The sequence below is a fragment of the Lemur catta genome, chromosome 7 (assembly GCF_020740605.2).
Source record: "Lemur catta isolate mLemCat1 chromosome 7, mLemCat1.pri, whole genome shotgun sequence".
NCBI lineage: Eukaryota > Metazoa > Chordata > Mammalia > Primates > Lemuridae > Lemur > Lemur catta.
In genome coordinates, this window is record NC_059134.1 from 46175957 (window position 1) to 46190020 (window position 14064).

Sequence of the window (14064 nt, forward strand, 5' to 3'; positions counted from 1 at the left end):
AATACAACTGCTAAGTGTATACAGGTTTTTATATGAACATAGTTTTCATTTTTCTTGGGTATATACTTAAGCCTGAAATTGCTGAGTTGTATTTTAGGTGTGTGTTTATAAAAAAATTTTACTGTTTTTCAAAAAAGTTACATACTTTTTTTTTTTTGAGACAGAGTCTCACTTTGTTGCCCGGGCTACAGTGAGTGCCGTGGCGTCAGCCTAGCTCACAGCAACCTCAAACTCCTGGGCTTAAGCGATCCTACTGCCTCAGCCTCCCAGTAGCTGGGACTACAGGCATGTGCCACCATGCTCGGCTAATTTTTTCTATATATATTTTTGGTTGTCCAGATAATTTTTATTTCTATTTTTAGTAAAGAGGGGGTCTCGCTCAGGCTGGTCTCGAACTCCTGACCTCGAGCAATCCACCTGCCTTGACCTCCCAGAGGGCTAAGATTACAGGCGTGAGCCACTGCACCCGGCCAAAGTTACATACTTTTATTCCCACCAGCTTTGTATGAGAATCTCAGTTGCTCCACTTCCTTTCCAATACTTGTTATTTTAGTCATTTTAATTTTGGCCATTTAAATGGATGTGTAATGATATTCCATTGTGATTTTAATTTGCATCTGTGTGATGACTAATGACGATGACCATATTTTCATATGCTTATTTTATGTTTGTATATCTTCATTGGTGAAGGATTTGATCAAATATTTTCTTCATTTTTAAAAAATTAGGTTTTCTGTCTTAATATAGATTTTTAAGTATTCATTATTTTTTCAGAATACAAGTCTTTTGTCCAAAAAAATATTTTCTCTGTGGCTTTGCCTTTTCATTTTCTTAACAGTGCCTTTTAAAGAGTTGAGATTTTTAGTTTTGATGAAGCTCATTTATCTTTTATTTTTTATGGTTCATTATTTTTTGTCCCAAACAAACTTGCCTACCTTACGACCACAGAGATTTTTTATTGTGTTTTTCTCTGGAGTTTTATAGATTTAGATTTTAATTATAATCTTTTTTGAGTTAATTTTTGTGTTTTGTGTGAGATGATTAATATATATTTTTTTCCCATTACTTACCCATTGACTTACTGAGCCAAGTATTAGTCTTCTCTCCTCCCCACATGCCCCTGAACTTTGGCTCACCCCTGGGTTTAAGCAAGCATTAAGGTACAGCACATGCTTAAGGGATTATTTTGAAAATCCACTGACCACTGAGCAAAAACAAAAACAAAACATTCCTTGTTACATACACTACTCCAATCATACCATGTGTTCACCCCCACACACTTGCCCTACTCCTCCACAAAGTTGTTTCTTACCCCTCTCATAGGAGAAATGCCCATTTGTTTTATTTTGAGATGCTTCTAGATCTTATGACCATGCAGGGGAAGCTACATATAGGTGCTTCACTTGACAGCTGAGCCCAGCCTTCCAGCCATTCCAGTCAAGGGGCTAGACAAGAGAAGGAAGCTATCACGGGTCCTCCAAACATGCCCGTCTTCCAGTGAAATATTAGCAAGTGACCTGGTGATACCTCATGATGTAGTGGAAACACCCATGCAAGTTCTGCCCAAATTCATAACCCACAAAATTATAAGGTCTAATGAAATGAGTTTTGTTCTAGACATTAAATTTTAGAATATTGTTACACAGCAATAGATAAGTGGACTAGCTATAAAAGGGTTTTGAGATGGGGAATGACATAATCATATTTGTATTTTAGAAACATCACTACAACTGTGGAGTGGATAATGGATTGGGAGTCACAGAGGCCAGGAAGAAAGATTTTATTATAAAAATATTATGGGCCCTTGTAACTAGAAGAGTTGCATGTAATTTGGTAGATGTATACAAAAAAAGAACCTGTGATCAAAAAATGCAAAATTTTTTTGAGCTTTTTGTTAGTTGTTGCCAAACTATCTACCAGAAAATTGTGTTAGTTTATTCTTTTACCGCCTAATGGAAAATCTCAATATTTGCCATTTAAAAACCTGATTTTCAGTCAGTTTCACAAGAGAAACTAAAATTTAATTTTAATTAGCATTGTATTGATTAATATTTATATTCATATTGGTTTTTGTTTGTTTAATATTTCTTATGCTACTGTTTGTCCATATATTTTCCTTTTCGGTAAGGTGGAAGATTCTGGGTTTTTTTCCCTGCAATTGATTTTATGTGCTTGTAGCAAGCTTCCATTTGTCATATTTCCAGTGAATATTTTATTATTCTCCTGACTTTTATTTTTGTTTAGGATTTTTAAACAATAGTTTTTATTGTTAACTAATGAGCTTTATTTTCATTTTTCCTTTAAGAAATCTTTCACTATTTGTCTTATAGTTCTTTCCCATCCATAATCAGATAACTATTCACTCATATTCTTCCTTCTGTTTACATGGTTTTGTGTTTTTTTGTTTGTTTGGTTTTGGGTTTGGGTATTTTTTTGGCATTCAACTCTTTACTTCATCTGAAATTAACATTGTTCTATACAATGGATATCTAAAATTATTGTTTTCCAAGTGCACAACCATTATTATAATAATCATGCTTAAATTGTTTCTAACAAATCATTGACAACACTGTTTTAGAAATACCTTTTGCTCCATTAATCTACTGGTTGACTCATGTTTACCATTTTATTTCAATTATTGAGACTCCATAGGAAACATTTATATCTGGTATAGCAATAACACCTCCCCTCTTTCTGAAATTTTTTAGTAATTTTCATTCATTTGTTCTTCCCAATGAGTTTTAGAATTGCTTTGACAATCTCACCTCAAATTCTTAAAATGTTTATTAAGTTGCATCAAAATTACAAATAAATTTTGAAAGACTTGGTCTAAGTAGTTTTAAAAAGATTATCTCTCATTTTATTCAAAAATCTTATTTTTTGCCTTGTTTAGATTTTATACAAGAAAATTTATTTTAGGGTACTTCTTATTTTATTTTGCAACAGTAAATCAAATTTTTTTCCTTTATATTTTTGAATGGCTTATTTCTAAATATGAGAAACATATTGGTTTTTATATTTTTATTTTGGCATCTATCTACCTTATTCTGAGGTTTTTTTTATCTCTAATCATATTTCAGCTGATTCTCTCGAGTACTCTTTATTTGTATCCATGATTTAGACCTTTTTAAATTCCTTTCAGCAATGTTTTATAATATAAAGTGTAAAAATCTTATGCTTCTTTTGTTAAAATTATTTCCAAGTATTTTAATCTTTTTGATATTATTGTAAGTGGAATTGTTGCCTTGTATTCATTGCTGGTATACAGAAATACAATTGATTTCTCTATATTGATCTGTTACTCTGCAACCTTGCAATTTTTTTGTGTGGATTGCTTAAACTTTATTTTCTACGCACAAGGTAACTTTGTCTGAGAATAAAGACAATTTTATTTCTTTCTTTCCAATCTGGATGCCCTCACTCTTGCTCACTCTCTGTCTTCCCCCCACCTTCCTTCCCTCTCTCTCTTTGTTTTAAGGCTTGGGGGAAGGGGATTAGAATCTAGAGTATAGACATTGAATAGAAATGTTGAGAGCAAACACACTTACATTGTCACTATCTTAGTGAAAAAGCACTGCATCTTGTATTATTAAACATGATGTTAGCTGTAGGTTTTTTGTAGATGCCCTTTATTAGGTTGAAGAAAGTCCATTCTGTTTTTGGTTTATTGATAGTTTATATCATGAATTAGTGTTGAATTTTTTTAAAACGCTTTCTGTATCTATAGAAATTGTATAATTTTTGTTCTTTATTCTATTAATATGATAAATTACATTAAAGGATTTTAAAATATAAAATCAATCTTGGCATAATCCCACTAGGTCATAATATATAATCATCTCCATATGCTGCTGGATTCATTTTTTGATGTTTTTATATAGCTTTGGTATCAGATTAACACTGATGTCATTAGACTAAGTTGGGAAACCTTCCCTCCATCTCTATATCCCAAAAGAGTTTGTAAATTATTTATGTTATTCCTTCATTAAATATATGATACAATTCACCAGTGAAGTCATCTCAGCCTATATTTTTTTGGTAGCAAGGTTTTTAATTAATAATTCAATTTCTTATTAACAATATATTCAGATTTTCTATATCTTTAGTCCTTTTTGTTAATGTGTATCTTTCTAAGAATTTTCCCTGGGATTAGTGAGGCACAAGTGGATCAGAGTGGTGCAAGGGGTGAAATACAGCAAACTCTCTTGTGTGCTGTTAGAAATCTTCTCAGACGTGCTTCTTATTCCAGCCGTGGGTGCTTCACCCAGTTTGACACAGGTTCAAACCAGCTTCATGCAGTTACAAACGGACTCATCAGGTTCATACTGTTCGTCTCCTGCCTTTCCCTATAGTTTCACTTTTGAAGCCAGAAAGTAGGTCACTTGTGGGAGTCATTTGATACCTACACATGCACAAATCAGAAATATTAAACAGTTAACAGCTCACAGGGCAAATAGTTTACCAGTGGGTAATAGAAGCCAATGGACAAAAGTTTTCTCCTTTTGATGCAGGGAGAAGAACCCCCTGAACTCACTATGTGGGTTCTCAGCTTCACGCAGGAAAGAACTGAAGTGTGAGGCAATTAGCAACAGAAAGTTTATTGAGACAGAGACAGACAACAGATCCTACCCCACAGACAGAGTAGGGGATCTCTTCTGAGCAGGAAGGAACACATCCTTATTGGGCAATGATAATGTTTTTAAATGTTAAAAAAAAACATTGAGTAAAAGCCGCTCATAACCAGCATTGTCTTTTGATCAGGCCGTAAAGGTTAATCATAAACTGCTAACACAGAAAGGTAAGGGCACACAGTTTGTTAGGCATCCAGTTTAGTAGTTCATCCATCATCAGGTGGTCCCAGGCTGGTGACATGCTGGCAACTTCCTGTTCAAGATGGATAGGGTCAGACATTGGTCAAAATGGCTGCACTCAGGTTCTCTTGAAATTCCTGGGGAACCCAGGCTAAGTGCTCTATGAGAAAGCTGTTATTAAACCTGCAGTCCAGATGATAAATAATTCAGTGCCTTACCTAGAATTTCACAGATGGTGGTGGTCTAAGCCATCATTTTAATCATATCTTCTGCCTCAAAATCCTGTACTCTCTATACTGGATCACTTCTCAATGAAATTGGTAAATTTCTTGCCTATTAAAGCTAGGAAGTGCTTGGAAACTCTCAGTTCTAGTGATCATGACTTTTTATTTAATGTCAAAACTTTTTCCTTTTCTTTTCTTCTTTTTTTTTTTTAGTAAAATCAGAGGCAGAAACATACGAAGCTGGCAGATTGCTTTACATTAAACAGTGTGGGAGAGGAAGGCCATCTACTCTAGGCAGCCCTCTGCTCCTCAGTAACCTGGAAGGGGCTCTATAGATCTCTAGTATCATAGCAGCAGAACTTGAAAAAAGATGACACATTCCTGCCCCTGCTTTTAAAAATGAGACACTGAGGCCTGGAGTGATTAAGTTACTTGTGAAATTTTGCAAGCTCATTAGTGGCAAATATTTAAGTTTTGATTAGATAATCTAGAAGGTAGAGTAATTATGTTTCTGGTAAGTTTAAATACAGATCTATGGAGGAGTCTGAGAATTTTTGACAAGGCCCCGTGAGAGCCTTTCCAATACTGTATTTCTATAATTCTAAGTAATCATCACATCCAATGAATTAATTATTCCACATGATGTTTTCCCAGTGCAATACAGATGGCTTCATCATATAATTTTAGGCTCTAGTTATAGATGATTCACTGGCATTTTAAAGACCCCGTTGCAACTGTTCCCCAGAAGAAATTCAAAGAAGATGCTTAAAACTGCTGCGTATTGAAAATATTTCACTTATCTAATGACGAGTCCCTTTCCACCTGAAAAGATCCACATGGAATGGAATTTTGGCAAGCTGGGTCAGTGATTTCAGAGACCAAGCTGCAATGGATAAGCCTGTATTCCAGGGTCTAGGAACATGTCTTGTACTATGTGCCAGCATGGCTCAGAGCTGAATGACAGAACCCACTGTTTAATGATCCTGGAAACTCTGAATTAGAAAGACAGCTAGAGAGCATGTGGCACAATACAACCCCCATTAAAAATTTGATGCTTGAATCCCCTCCATCACCTCCCTGACAGATAAAGAGTTAGGCCCTCTTTGAACCCACCTGCTAGCAGAATTAAATACCAAATCTGCTGCTGTTCAGATTAAAGTGGGCCTCCTTTACTTGCTGAACATTACTTTTGGTTACAGTATTATCTTTGACATTTTATCCATTCAACAAATATTTATTGAACACAATATATATTGGGCTCAGGTTAGTGCAGATATAAAGATGAGTATATGCTTGTATATATTGTGCCCCATTCCATAGGATATTTGAACCTTATGGAACTAATAATGTAAATTTCTCCTCCAAAGAACTCTCAGTATAGGAATAGAGAACCAAATACAAGCCAATGATTACTACAAATATTATGATGGAAGTGCATAGAGGAAGAGCCTATCTACCTGAGTGATTAAGAAAGGCTTCCTGGAGATGGAATGCCTCAGTTGAGTACTGGAGGATTGATAGGGATCACCTAGATAATAAAAGGAGAAATGGCCTTCCAGAAAGAGCAATATGTGCCAGGTGGAGAGTGTAGGGCATAGTCAAGAAATGACAACCTAATCAGGAAGACTGGATGCTATAGTTTGAATGTGTTCTCCAAAGATCATGTGTTGGAAAATTAATTGCCATTATAACAGCATTAAGTGGTGGGGCTATTAAGAGGTGAGTAGGTTATGAGGATAATGCCCTAATGAATGGGTGAATGCTCTTATTTTGGGAGTGGATTCATAATTTTAAAAAAGGATGAGTTTGGCCCATTTGACTCTTCACTCTCTACCTCATGAGCTTGTTTCCACCTTCTGTCTTTCACCATGGAATGACCATCACCAGATGCTGGTATGATGCTCTTGGACTTCCCAGTCTCCAGAATAGTGAGAAATAAATTTTTCTTCATAAATTACCCAGTCTGTAGTATTCTCTTATAGCAGAGGAAAACAGACTAAGACACTGAAATAAGGTGCCTGTGAGGGAGGTGTGGTCGATGAGTTCAAGAAGACAGACATCAAGTCGTAGAATGCTTTGTAAGAAGCTTAAACTTTACCCAAAATTCTATGAGAAGTAACAGAGTAGTGATGTGTTGAGATTAATCATTGAATAGGAAGTTGGGCATATTAATCAATGTAGCATTTTTTGTAAACTGAATTATAACTTCTACATGTCTCTCCATACAAGTCCCACTAGTTAGAATAAGTGGAACCTTTCCCTACTATAGAGCTAAAGAGAAGTCCATGAGAACTCTAGTTCCCAATTAAGTCTTCCATCTACATCAGAGTAAATTTCCTATTATTTCAGACAGGAAGAAAATGTGAATTAATAAGCAATTACAGCAGCAGCACTTTTCACAGATGGCCCTATCCTTTCCAACATCTATTTCCTATATAGTGTCTCTGGGTTTTTCCTATATATTCTGTGTATCCATTTCTTAACCCAATCATCTGCTCCTGTCCTTTGTGCATTTAGCTGATGTTTTCTTTTTCTGTCATCCAGACTCTCAAGTAGAGGTTTTAGTACCATGCCCAAGTTTATGGCTGGGTTTAGAACTCTTAACCTCTTGGAAAAATTAGTTGGTTGGTCTAGATCACTGCTCCAAAACTTGTATCCACAGACTGCCTAATAAAACCAGTCCCTGGGAAAATGTGGGAAAAAGACAATACACTGAGAAATTTTTCTTATTTTGTTGTATTGTGTTTTGTTTTTCATCTGGATCTCAAGTAACAAAAATGAATTAATAATAATTCTTGTTTTATGATACATCCCCATCATTGGTTCATGCATAAACCTGATTTGTTTACTTGTTTGTTAGAAACAATAGAATGCAATAAACACAGGTATATCTCCTATCTAACACAGAAACTATAACACTGGCCATAATCTAAATCTACGTGTATTTCTGATTCATCTCATTCTTGTGCCTCTCTTTCCTGAGTTATCTCTTCTCTTAAATTTTGTGTTATTCTCATCTTTTAAAAATTATACACACACATATACATATATACACACATGCACACACACATATATATGTATTCCTAAAAGGTATATTATAAAGTTTCAACTTTATACATAGTATATTTTGTTGCAGGCAATCTTTTGAGAATTTATAGCAGTCAATATTTTATTAAGATCTATATTTTTGCATGCAGCAGTTGTACACTTATCCTAACTGCTGCATATTATTTCATTATGTAAATATACCTAACATTTACTTATCCCTTTTTCTATAGATGGCCATTTGGATTGTTTCCTAGTTACTTCCAAAATGAAGTGACACTTTTGTACATGTTTCCTGATGTGCACTGCCAAGAATCATCCTCAAATAAAAACCTAGAGGTAGGATTGCTGGATAGTAGAGTATGCAGGTTTTCTATGTAAATAAATGGATTCCATTGAAAGGGCTCCCTTTTATTCTTAGATTCTGCTTTTTTTGTCCTTTAAATAAAATTTCCTTTTTATTTAAATTATACTAATTATAGATGGAGGTTAGTGCTTTTCTATAAAAAAAGAAAGAAAATCCACTTTTATTAAAGTTAAGATTCTCAAATTTTGTTGGGGTATTTTACTGCTCTATGAAATTCTAAGGGAATGCAAGGCTATAAAAGAAAGGCTACATTTCATCCACAGATGTGAAGGAGTTATAATAATAATGCTTATCTCACTGGGCTATCATAAAAATTAATGAGATAATTATAAGTACTAGCATATAGTAACTGCTCAATAAACCACAGACCCCTTGGCTGCCTGGGTTTCAGATGATAACTTCTAAATGTCTGAGATTGGACAGCAAGTTTTTTTGTGTGCAATGCAGCATTCTGAAGACTTTTGCTGAAAGTGACAGCCCAAGGGAGCAGCCTTCAAGGCAGTGTTCATTCCTTGCCTTTATCTGTCTCAGAAAATATCTGCAGCTCTCAGGAGATAGAGGTGAGCCTTGCTTGCAGTAATGCCCTTCATTTGGAGGTGACTGTTTTATTTCTTTTGACAATATGGGGAAATCAAGGCCACAGCACAGAGGGTATCCTGGAATTCAGTTGCCTCTGACCTTGTGTCTTTGGTCTTCTTCACAATTTCCTTTCTGACATTACAAACAGAGCTAGTGAAACAGGTGGCAGCTGGATGTTAGGGAGGCACTAGATAAGAAGGGAGAAGAAATGGCCAGTCTTTTATAAGAAAAATGAACTTTTCTTCAGTCCCAAGACCAAGAGCCATCTCCCCCAGAAAGCTCTGTAGTGGTTTTGCCTGGCTGGGCACTGGAATCTGATGGGCGGATAAGTTTAGCTTCATATAGGAAATATTTTGGATAGAGCTGGAACCCATTCTACTAAGTGATGTACCCCAAGAATGGAAAAATAAGCACCACATGTACTCACCATCAAATTGGTTTCACTGATCATCACCTAAGAGCACATTTAGGAATAACATTAATTGGGTGTTGGGCAGATGTGGGTGGGGGAGGGAATGGGTGTATACCTACACAATGAGTGCGATGCGCACCATCTATGGGATGGACACGCTTGAAGCTCTGATTCGGGGGGTGGAGAGGCAAGGGCAATATACGTAACCTAAACTTTTGTACCCCCATGATATGCTGAAATAAAAAAAAAAGATCACAAGGCATCAGACTTCATTCCCATTTACAGATCAAATCCATCAATTACATGTCCAGTTATAATCTGAATAATTCAACAAAATACTTACTATTTCATGTACTTAGCAGCTCTTACCATTCGTTTACATACAAAGAGAAGATTTTTACAGCTTAAAGAATACAGCAGTTCCTTTAATAACATCATTTTGTTCAATGTCATTTCATTATAACATTGATGAGAAAAAATATTGATTCCTGGCCAGGGCCACTGTGTGAAGTTTGCACATTCTCCTCATATCTGGGTTTTCTCCAGTACTCTGGCTTCTTCCCACATTCCAAAGATGTGCAGGTTAGTTTCTTTGGGGTGTCTAAAGGTTCCCAGTCTGAGTCAGTGAGCATTTGTGTGTGTGTGTATGTGTGTGTGTGTGTGTGTGTACACTCTACGATGTGATGGCATCCCATCCGCAGTGGGTTCCTGGGTTGGAAAATGAATGAATGAATATAAATTATTATAAAATAAAAATTCATAAAGTATATCATACAAATTCATGGCAATAAATGATGTGGTATGAAAGCACTCTGCAAGCCTGCCATATTTGTGATTGTTTGTTTTCGAACCAGGTGGTGGTAGGATGTACTTCTTACAATTTTTGCTTTGCAAGCATTTATTCCTTGATTTAACCCACCATCATTGTAACCACCATCACTCGCTGATTCACCAAAAATTAGGTAAGTAGTTATCTCACTCATTTTTATTACTCTTTCTTAAATATGCATTATAGCTCACATTTATTTTAATTTTTAATATTAGAAGTGTTTTGGGTATTTATTTAAAAGTTTGGCGATGGTTTTATGATAAAAATATTCTATGGTAACTTAGCTGTTGTTTATATCAATTAGCCTGTGATAAAATTGGTTTCATTATATATCATTTTTCCTTTTTTTGTTTTTTTTATTTCAGCATATTATGGGGGTACAAATGTTTAGGTTACATATATTACCTTTGCTCCACTCAAGTCAGAGCTTCAAGCATGTCCATACCCCATACGGTGCGCACTGCACCCATTAGCTGTGAATATACCCAGCCCCTCCTCTCCCCTCACACCCGCCCCACATGCAATGAATGTTACTACTATATGTGCACATAAGTGTTGATCAGTTAATACCAATTTGATGGTGAGTACATGTGGTGCTTGTTTTTCCATTCTTGTGATACTTCACTTAGTAGAATGGGCTCCAGCTCTATCTAGGATAATACAAGAGGTGCTAAATCACCTTTTTTGTGTGTGTGCGTGTGTGTCTGAGTAGAACTCCATGGTATACAAATGCCACATTTTCTTAATCCACTCATGTATATATGGGCACTTGGGTTGTTCTCACATCTTTGCAATTATGAATTGTGCTGCTATGTACATTCTAGTGCAGATGTGTTTTTTATAGAATGTCTTTTGTTCCTTTGGGTAGACACCCAGTAATGGGATTGCTGGCTCAAGTAGCTCTTTGATGTATCTCCATATTACTTTCCACAGAGGTTGTACTAGTTTGCGGTCCCACCAGCAGCGTATGAGTGTTCATATCTCTCCACATCCATGTCAACATTTATCAAATCTCACCACATCCTTTTTCTCAAAGTTGCCATTTCTAAGAACCTATCAGTGATGTTAAGTGAAGACTTAATGTAGTTCGTTCTTTGCAAATGGAACTTAAGTCTGAGAGGCTGGGGTGTTAGTGCCAGGTATTTGTGCACTGACACAACTCAGAGGCAAACTTACCCACTTTGCAAATTAACATATGTTTTGCATTTACTATGTACCAAGCACTGTGCTGGATACTGAGGTTACAAACATGAATAAGATAAGACATTATTCCCCCAATGAAGTTATGGATCATGGGAGAGGTAAACAAATTAATGAACAGTTACAACACAGGTGGTAATCTCTATAAAAATGCTATGGGCACTAACTGGAGGAACACAGAGGAAATCAGCTAAAACACTGAGGGTGGCTGGAAACCCATAATTGGTATAAGGTGACATTTAGATGGGGCCTTAAAGCAAAAGTGGGATATTTCCAGGCAGAGAAGGAATTTCTAAGAGAGGAAACCATTTGAACAAAAGCATGGAACTGAGGAAATTCAGGGCCTATGCCAAGATCAAGGCCTTTTTCACCAGTCCCAGGACTCAGTGCCATTTTTCTGCTCATTTCTCTCCTGCCACAGCCCACAATTGTGCAGATTAAGCCAGGGGTGGTGGTGCACACCCATAGTCCCAGCTACTTTGGAGGCTGAGTCGAGAAGATCACTTCAGCCCAGAAGTTTGAGGTAACAGTGAGCAATGATGACTCCATCACACTCTAGCCCAGGAAACAGCAAGCCCTATCGGATGATGCACATGAAGTACACAGTGCCCAGCACATAGACTCTGTCGATAAACAGTAACTTTCATTATGATGAGGCTACTGAGGTATGCCATTGATGAGAATGATGAAGATGATGATAGCTAACTTTTATTGAACGCTTACTAAGTGATAAGCATTATATTGAGAGGGTTAAGTGTATCATCTTATTTGATCCTCACCACAAACCTATGAGGCTGGTATTCTTGTAATTATTATTATACTCATTTGCAAACTAAGAAACTGAATCACAAAGAGATTAAATAACTTCTCTTCAAGATTACAAAGCTTTAAGAAATAAAAGATTACAAACTTTTTAAATGATAGAGACCAGGATTTGGCCCTGGATACACCTAGTTCAGAGGTTAGTCTTAACCTCTTCTTTGTCTTAACCTTTCCCACTATGATATTAATAATAACAACCACCATTCATTGAGTTTATGGAGTTTATGGTAAGTAGTATTTAGGCAAAATCATGGTGGATTACAATCGTATCAATATTATTGGTAGGGAAATTGAGCTTCAGGGAAGTTAAGTGACTTGCTTAAAGACATATAGTGGTGTAATTAGAAACCAGCCCAGGTCTACAGACTCACAAGCTAATGCTTTTTCCATTGCTTTATGCAGCCTTTTTTATTGAATCCATGGTATGTCTTCTGGGGTTGACCGAGGTCAAAGAACAACCCTCGGAATCCTCCAAATGTTCTCCAAGTCTGGATATTTGAAACTTTATGATGAATACCCCCACAGCTTTTGCCTGTCTTTTAAGCCAGCATTTGGAAATTACATCTCTTGCTGTGGCATCATCAGATGTAGATCTCCCTCCCGCTGACCAGTCAGGGCACCTGAAAATGGGATTTACTTAGGACAAGCAACTTAGGCCAAGGCTTTGAGACTCTAAATGCTGCTCTTATAGTGCCATTTATCTCTCCTCCTTTCCATTATGCATTTCACTGTTACAGGGTAATCATTAGATAACCTTCTCTCACTTTCTTAGGATCCCATCTCCTACTGCTGACTAAATCCCAAATATTGAACTTTAAATTCAGGATGAGAAAACTCAGCCCTGCAAGCAATCTCCTGAAGGCTGGGCTGTCAAGTGTTTCAACTTAACTGAGAAGGGAAGAGGAGATTTTTACACAGGATTGAGGACTTCATTTTCTATTTCTCAGAGAATTTAGTCAGGGATCTTTTCAAGTCTGTAAAAAAGTATGACTCAAATCTAAGAGGAAGTGAATTTAAGCCACTATCTACCTTAAATCTGGAAGTCCCCACATTCCGGTCTCTAATCATAATTAATATCAGAATTAATTTCTACTTTCCTCAGCTCTGTTCTGTGAGTATAAGGTTGACCCCATGGCCCCATTCTAGCCCAGACTAACTTCCTGCAATTATTCTGAAGTTCATTATGATGTGTACTTATGGGCACATACACCTACATATTCAATGGTAAGGCTGGGGTTAAGTATGTGTCTCATTATCTTCTGAGAAATTTGAGGGTAAGGATAATGTTTTATTAATCTTTGATCATGATATCACCACCAGAAATGTTCAGGAAATATTTACTAAATTAACATAACCAAGATGTGAAGTAATTCTCTTTCCAGCAAAAAAAAAAGGACACATGTCAAAATAGATGTTTTTTGATTTTCATTAGGCTTGTGACATGGAAAATTACCACACATCTAACACTTCCTGATGTTACTGCCTCAATATTTACCAAACGTTTCCTAAACATTGAGCACTGCTGTAAGTCAAGCATGTTGGAAATGTGACTAAGACAGAGTACCTGCCCTTAATTAAGGGTTGGCAATCTTTTAAAGGAGATGGCCTCTTACTACATAAGTCTTGTAAAGCAAGGTTGGTGCTGCAATTAGAGGTGGAGGATGCTGTGTGCCACCTGGCTCTCAGTAGGAGAGTCAGAGGGCACTTCAGAGAGACTGGAGGGTGGAGGAAGAAGAAGGACATTCCAGGCAAAAGAAAGAGGTAAAATGCCCTGT

The 14064-nt window shown here is 36.5% G+C and overlaps 1 long non-coding RNA gene across 1 annotated transcript in view; it reads left to right on the forward strand.

The window, feature by feature from the left end:
* LOC123642242 overlaps positions 1-14064 on the forward strand; it is a 58249-nt gene that overhangs the window by 5471 nt on the left and 38714 nt on the right. The window contains exon 2 of the long non-coding RNA XR_006736410.1: positions 8314-8419. This is a non-coding gene — a long non-coding RNA (uncharacterized LOC123642242). The remainder of the gene's footprint in view (positions 1-8313; positions 8420-14064) is intronic.